The sequence below is a fragment of the Dermacentor andersoni genome, chromosome 7 (assembly GCF_023375885.2).
Source record: "Dermacentor andersoni chromosome 7, qqDerAnde1_hic_scaffold, whole genome shotgun sequence".
Lineage (NCBI taxonomy): Eukaryota > Metazoa > Arthropoda > Arachnida > Ixodida > Ixodidae > Dermacentor > Dermacentor andersoni.
This window is the reverse complement of record NC_092820.1, coordinates 123,069,773-123,076,619: the sequence shown is the minus strand read 5'-3', so window position 1 is coordinate 123,076,619 and position 6,847 is coordinate 123,069,773.

Below are 6,847 nucleotides of genomic sequence, written 5' to 3'. Positions count from 1 at the left end.
TCGTCTGTAAAGGGAAACTTGTTGAGGGCGTGGGGTACTTGAAAATTTAGCTTTTGTTTACCATAATTCGTGCGCGTGCACGGTACACGTAGTTTTACCTCACGAAGGTTGTAATTTATAGTACTGTCAGTAATAGAGTACAAACTGCTTCTATGACTGTATTGCAACAGCCGTAGACAATACACTTGGTCTGCTTGTAGTATGCTATGTTCAACAAACAAAGGTTGTGTACGCAATTGATGTGGTGCGCCGCAATAGCCCTCAATAGCACGCAAAGCTCTTTTTTGTAACAGTAGTAGTTTATGGTAATTTGAAGAATTTTTTTGTCTCTTTGCAATTCGCAAATTTTAACGCACATAAATTTCTACTGCTATCTTGGTGTGGTTATGTTGCCAATGTAAGAGAGGCAGTTGTCTCTTTTTACGCTGACAGCAAGTACTTTTGGCTGCCGTTAGAGATCCAACTTCCCTGAATTGCCGTAGTGTAAGCAGTAATTTCATCGTAACGCTTGCATCATCGACCATACAGGCACGACAAATTCGAAAAATTGCGCAGATTTGACGTATTGCTGAGCTCACGAAGAGCTCGGTGTGAGTGAAGCGCGATCTGTTGCCTGACGGCGTCCAGAAACACTTATACTGAACTGAAATTGAACGTTGTAGTACAGTTTACTTTAATGGAAATTGCTTCAGGCGTGTCCCAGTGTGTGAGCTATTGGCGTTTTAAGCAATACGACTTGCATGAGCATTCAAAACTTTGAAGGGACACTATAGAGAAACAGTAAATCAGTTGAACGTATTATCCTTTCAGAACAGGAAGGATTCATTCGATGACGGGGGTATGACGAAATGCACGTTCCTGTGCAATGGTTCCTGTTCCACGTTCTCGAATGTGGCGATGGTGAGCCTTTACTTATTACCTTACGATACAGCGTAATCTGCCATCAACATCCGTAATGTCACGGGCTGCTTCTACGAGAACTCCGAGGCCGTTCCTTGTGTTTCCTGGTTTATCATGCCTCTTTTCTCGATACGATTGATCATTTCGGTATTCAAGAATATACGTCTAACAACATTACAGCATTCTATCGTGTCCATTTAAGCCGCGTTCGTTTGTATCTGACACACTTAAACAACATCTTTTTCGTGATGCTCGCACACCACCGGTTGCTTTTAAGAGGATAGCTTGCCTTGGGCCCTAGTCGTGCTTCCCTCCTCAAATGCATGTGAAACGCACAAACTCTCTCATTATGAAGTCACTGAACCAATTTGAATGATATAGCGCAGTGAGGATGCTGTATGCAAAGTCAGCGTCAAACACAATTTTCGTTTATTGCCTGAATTATTGTTAACACACTTTCCTAAATCTACCAAATCGAAAAAAAAGAACTAGTAGGAACTTTAAAAGACCGTGACTCGACACTAAAACGGGTGTCGTAGTTCTCTAAGCCAAAAACGAGCGAGAGCCTAAGCCAACTTATCTGCGAGCCACAGGGGCCGAAGGGTTTCGTCCAGAAACACGAAGCGGGGCACCGTTGACGGGCAGTGTCGCACAGTCCTGGATCAGGGTCGAACTCACCCCGCATTAATGACGTGCGTCTACGCCTTTGTTAATGAACGAAACCCAGTCCTGGTATGGAGAGTTGCGCACGATTGCCAACAGCTCCTTCTCGAATTCTTGAAGTGCCTTAAACGTTGAAGAAATAAAAATAGTAATAGCCCATTGGGCTGAGCGTTGATGCAGTTTGGCGGTCAGGTTGGGATCTGGCAGACTGTCAGGTATTTAGTTGCCTTTTTCTTGACACTCTTTCTCCACACACCCATCGTGCGAAAAAAAACCCTTTGTTATGTCCCAATGAATGAATAAATAAACTTCATGTCCGGTTTGAATAAAAAAAAGCTAAGTCGGATGTTTGGTCCTACACACATTCTCGAGCCGCTCAACCAGAGTGGCCAAACCTCCAGAAATTGGTGTGTGCCTCTGGCAATATGAATAGAAAAACGTACCCGCGTGTTATATCATTTGCAATATGCCTGCGCATATTGCTCGCCGAAGCCACTTTGTTTTTAAGCTTCCTAAGAGGCCATGGTCGAATTGACATACTTTAGCTTGCTGAGTGTTCTGGCGTGATCTGTGCACGTTGTGTGTATATCGTGCACTGGGGCATATCGTTTCATTTTTTCGCCGTGCCCGAGTGGCGTTTCGGGTGTGGCGCCAGGCGAAGCTCTTCAGGATTTACTAAAGAGACTCTCTTTCTGTCTCTCTCTCTCTCACTCTCTTGCGTTTCTGTGCACTGTGACGTAAGACAGATATTACAAGTATCGTTGTTCTCTCTGCTGTACCTCCTCTCCTCATCATTCATCCACCGGAATGCCTCAAGCATCGCCTCGGACCTCGGGGACATCGCTTTGTCGACGTCTGAAAGTGCCCGAACTGGCGTTTTACATCTCGAAGTAGGTTGCCAAAGAGGTAGCGCATCAACCTGTAAACACTGCGCGACATTTCACCATGTGACCTGCGCGGTGCATAAACACTGAATACAAAGTACATGATTGACGTAGTAGTTCTGCGGAAACCCGCAATGTCGAGAGAAGTAATTACTAAAGGGAAAATCAGACATCCACCCGTTCGTAGCAATTGCTGCAAAGGAAACCCATACGGGTTCCTCGAAAGAAAAACCTCAAAGTTTAAGAAAAATTCGTCCTGCGCCGGGACTCGAACCCGGCACCACCGCGGTTCCGGGGCAGCCGCTCTACCATCTGAGCTAACCAGGTGGATAGCAGATGGCAAGGCGAACTCGAATTTGTCGACAACACGAAGCAAAGACTGCATGCACTCAAACGTGCGCGTCAAATCTACGCAATATCTGTATTTCGTTGCTTTTCCGTCGCCTTGGAAAAAAAAATGGGATACCGTCACAAATCACAAACGCGTATCCGTTTCGAGTAGCCCGAAATCGAAGCATAAGAAGCGCTATCAAGTGCGGCCAAAGTAGTTGGCGTTCTAACAAATATGCTTAAGTTCCGCACTGCTACTTCTTGTTTTCTCTTCATCGCCACAGGAAGTTTCGGTTTCGGCGGTCGGGCCATCGAGTGAGACTTGTTCATGCTTCCCTGTGTGCGCGCTTAACCCCATGTTTGTTAATTTAATTAGTAAGCGAATGTTTACAACTTTATTCGGCCGATAAGGCTACTCTCCTTACTTCGTATGGCTGTTTACTAATTTGTTATCGCGACTCACGCTTCGCCTTTCCAAAGAAACCGACTTCTTTCTGTCTCCTCGAAATCCGTTTAAGCGGAGTGTGCTGTATTATATATGTAACGTACTTCGGACCAACACTTAGGTCCAAGAAGGAGGCTTCAGAAGAAAGCACTTAATCAGTGACCCCCGAACATAATAAGTACGGTAAAGCAAGCACTTCTCCTTTAGTGGAAAAAATTCCCCTTTCGAACCATGCACCTCGAACACCACTTAGCAATACGAAAGGCAATATTGCGTGCAGTGCACGCCTCTTACGGGAAAGAGGAAACGGTCAAGTACACCTACGGGGCCGAGTAAATACAAAGGCCGGCAAGCAGGCAATACGTCCTAAGTGTAGTAAACTCAAAGAAAGAAAGAACTCGCAGCTGCCGCCATGGTGCAGACTGCAGACATTACGAAAAAGGTAGAAATTGCCCTAACAGCCACTAGGCGGCCAGCTCAACAGACTGCGTCTCGATCAAAAAAAAAAAAAAAAATAATAATAATATGGCGTTTTTCGTGCCAAAACCACGATATGATTATGAAGAACGCCGAAGTGGGGGACACCGAGTCAATTTTGACCACCTGAGGTTCTTTAACGTGCAACTAATGCCCGGTACACGGGTGTTCTTGTGCGGCATTCCGGAGTGAGATGGAACATGGCGCGGGCCATAGCAGACGACGCGATTGTCGCCACCCTGTGCGCAACGGTGAGCGAGGAGGAAAACGAGACACATCATACTAGTTTAAACACCACGTGATCACCACTTCCGCTTCCGGTGACATGCTGAGTCTCGTTTCTTTTTTTTTTTTTTTTTTCACGCCCGAAGCCACGCTGCGCTCGACGCTTGTTTCCTTTAACTGGTCGTAATAAAAAGTTCCTGTGACTTGCCATTCCTGTTGCTCAAGAGGTATTAAGGACTGGTACAGTAATTCTTGATTACTTTGTTTTATTCATGAACAATATCATCATAGCTAGCCTTATTGCTGCAAGGCATCATCAAATTCTGCGCTGTGTCATGGCACCATCGATGAGGCGACGTCCGATATTTCGGGAAGAACTTTACTGTCGACTTTCCCTGTGGTAGGCCGAGAGCCGCTTTGTACGACGTCCTAATCAACGCATCTAGGGCCTTTAGTTCTGTTTTCGTGGGGTCCTGGAAAGGGAGGCTATATGTGAGACGACTTAGCACAAAAGCCTGAACGAGCCGGATCGTCTCTGTTTCCTTGAAACCTTTCCGGTGAGCGGCCGACCACTCTGACGAAAACCCCTTTTTACCACGAGACATCCTTGAGCACCAGCGGCGCGAGCGAAGAAAGTACAGTCCACCACACCCTGACCTATCCAGGCAGGACTCTTGTGAGTGGCGCCGAATACAGACGCACACATTTCCAAACCTTTTTTTTTTTTAGAAATGTCATTCACCCAACGCTGTACAGCGTTCGCTGTCCTTGGTGCGGAGGCCGGCCAACTCTCGCCCACATTACGTGGGACTGCCAGAACAGGCCACCCAAAATTAATACACCAAAAATAGCCGGCAATCTTTCCGGAAGGGAGCAGTGGGAGACTTGGCTCGCCAGCGAGGATCGGGAGATGCAACTGGCGCTCCTCGACCAGGCACGGCGGACCGCTCAAGCCAGTGGGGCCCTGGACTAGGGGCTCCACCCACTCGCTTTCTTTATTTTTTTTTCTTTTAAACAAACGTTTTGATATATATATGTATATATTACTATCGACTTGGAATATCTGATATTCTCCACCCTTCGTACACTCACAATAGTCTCATTCTTTATGTCGGAGAAACCGTATTGTAGTTCCCACAGCTTCGCAAATACAGGTCGATCATTTTTAAGCTTTATGGAATTTTTCGAAATAGCCTGTTGCATACAGCATAATTGCAGTCCTTGAGCTGGATTGTTCAGAGAGGCGGACATTACTTGCACAAGAAATGGAGGCGCACATTCAGCTAATTTACTAAAATGTACTAATTATCTTTCTAAATAATTACCTCACGGCACATGCTGCAATTTACGAATTGTAGCCGGTGAGTTTGCGAGGCGTACAGATTTGGAATGAATTTGCAGAATGACTCCACTTTGGAGATAGGGTCATCAAGCTTTCCGTAAAAGTGCACTGTTGTTCCACTTACTTTGTTAGCAAAATGTTATTTTATGCATTGAAGCACAAACGTATAACTGAACCGCGCATGTGTCTCGCTCCACTCTGGGAAATATTATCTTGAAACTAGTGTCATCTTAGAAATTCATTTGAAGCGAACACGTCTTGTATACTCAGCGGCTAGATTTCGTAAATTGCGATATGTGCTTTAAATAATTGAGTTAATTGGTGAATGTTGTTGATCAGTCGAATATGTGTTTCGATATCTCATGCTAGTAATGTCCACCTCTCCGAATAATCCTGCGCAAGGAAAAGAATTACGCTATTTGTCACAGGCGATATTTTTTTTTCATTCCAGAAAACTCAAACATGGTCACCCTGCACGTGTTTCGCACTAAAAATTGTGCACTGCTAGTTAAACCACACGCGTCCCACAGCGAGCGGGCAAAACACGAGTGCATGCAAAGCGTCACGCTTTCAGCATTCTAGCAACACTGACGCGTGACGAAATGGCAGGTTAGGAGAAAGGGAGGTGAGTCACGCGCTATCGCACCGAAGATACAAGGCACGTGCAGCGTCTACAGTCGAGCAGTCAAAGTCTATCGCCTTCAGGTACAGCAAAAATGGCTCGCGTGGGCTGGCAAGATGTAAGGCCAGATTGCCAGGACCTCTGCTACCGATAGTGCAGTCTGCTCAGATTGATACAGCCTCAATCTATCATTACAATTGCAGTTATATCACTGCATATTTCGCCATCGGATGCAACACAGTTGTGTCAAATGTGGTTTCCGAGTAGCCTTCGCCAAGTCGTGCATCTATCGCATCGGAATGGCTGACTCACCCTCGTGAACCAAGTGCCGATGTGAAGACTGTATCGGTCATCTTTGCTGCAGAAATGGCCGCTTCCATGAACAACGCCAGACGTGCCGATGCATCTTGAGAATAGCACACCATTGTCGAAGTTTGCCACGCGGTGGTTAGTAGACGATGAGGTAGTCGAATTGAAGCGTCTTATAGTGACTTCGAGGCTTCCGCGAACAACATGAATCGCACGACAGAGTGCTCCTCTTTATAAACTTAAATGTGTATTCACGCGCGAAGTGTCTGAGAACGCTAGGGGACTGAGAGGATACAATGTTCCAGCGAAACAGTGAAACACGCAAGCACAAAACAAGAGTAAACCTTAGGGGAAAACTGTGACCCCGAACCAATTAGACCAGCTCGCCATCCGCATGGTTAGAAGACCATCTTTCTTTTTTTCGTTTCTTTTTTTCCCTGTCATTACCTCCGAGTATACGGGAAAAGACCATTTCATTTTATTGTGCCGTTTTCGTTATTATTATTTTTTCATATGATTGCTCCGCATTTCTTCGCGGACTGCTAAGTAATTGTACACGGTCTAACTTCACCTAACTAGATCGTTTTATGGATCCATAAAAAATCGTAACGTTACGACGTCGGTGATATACTGCACTTCTTTCACTGTTT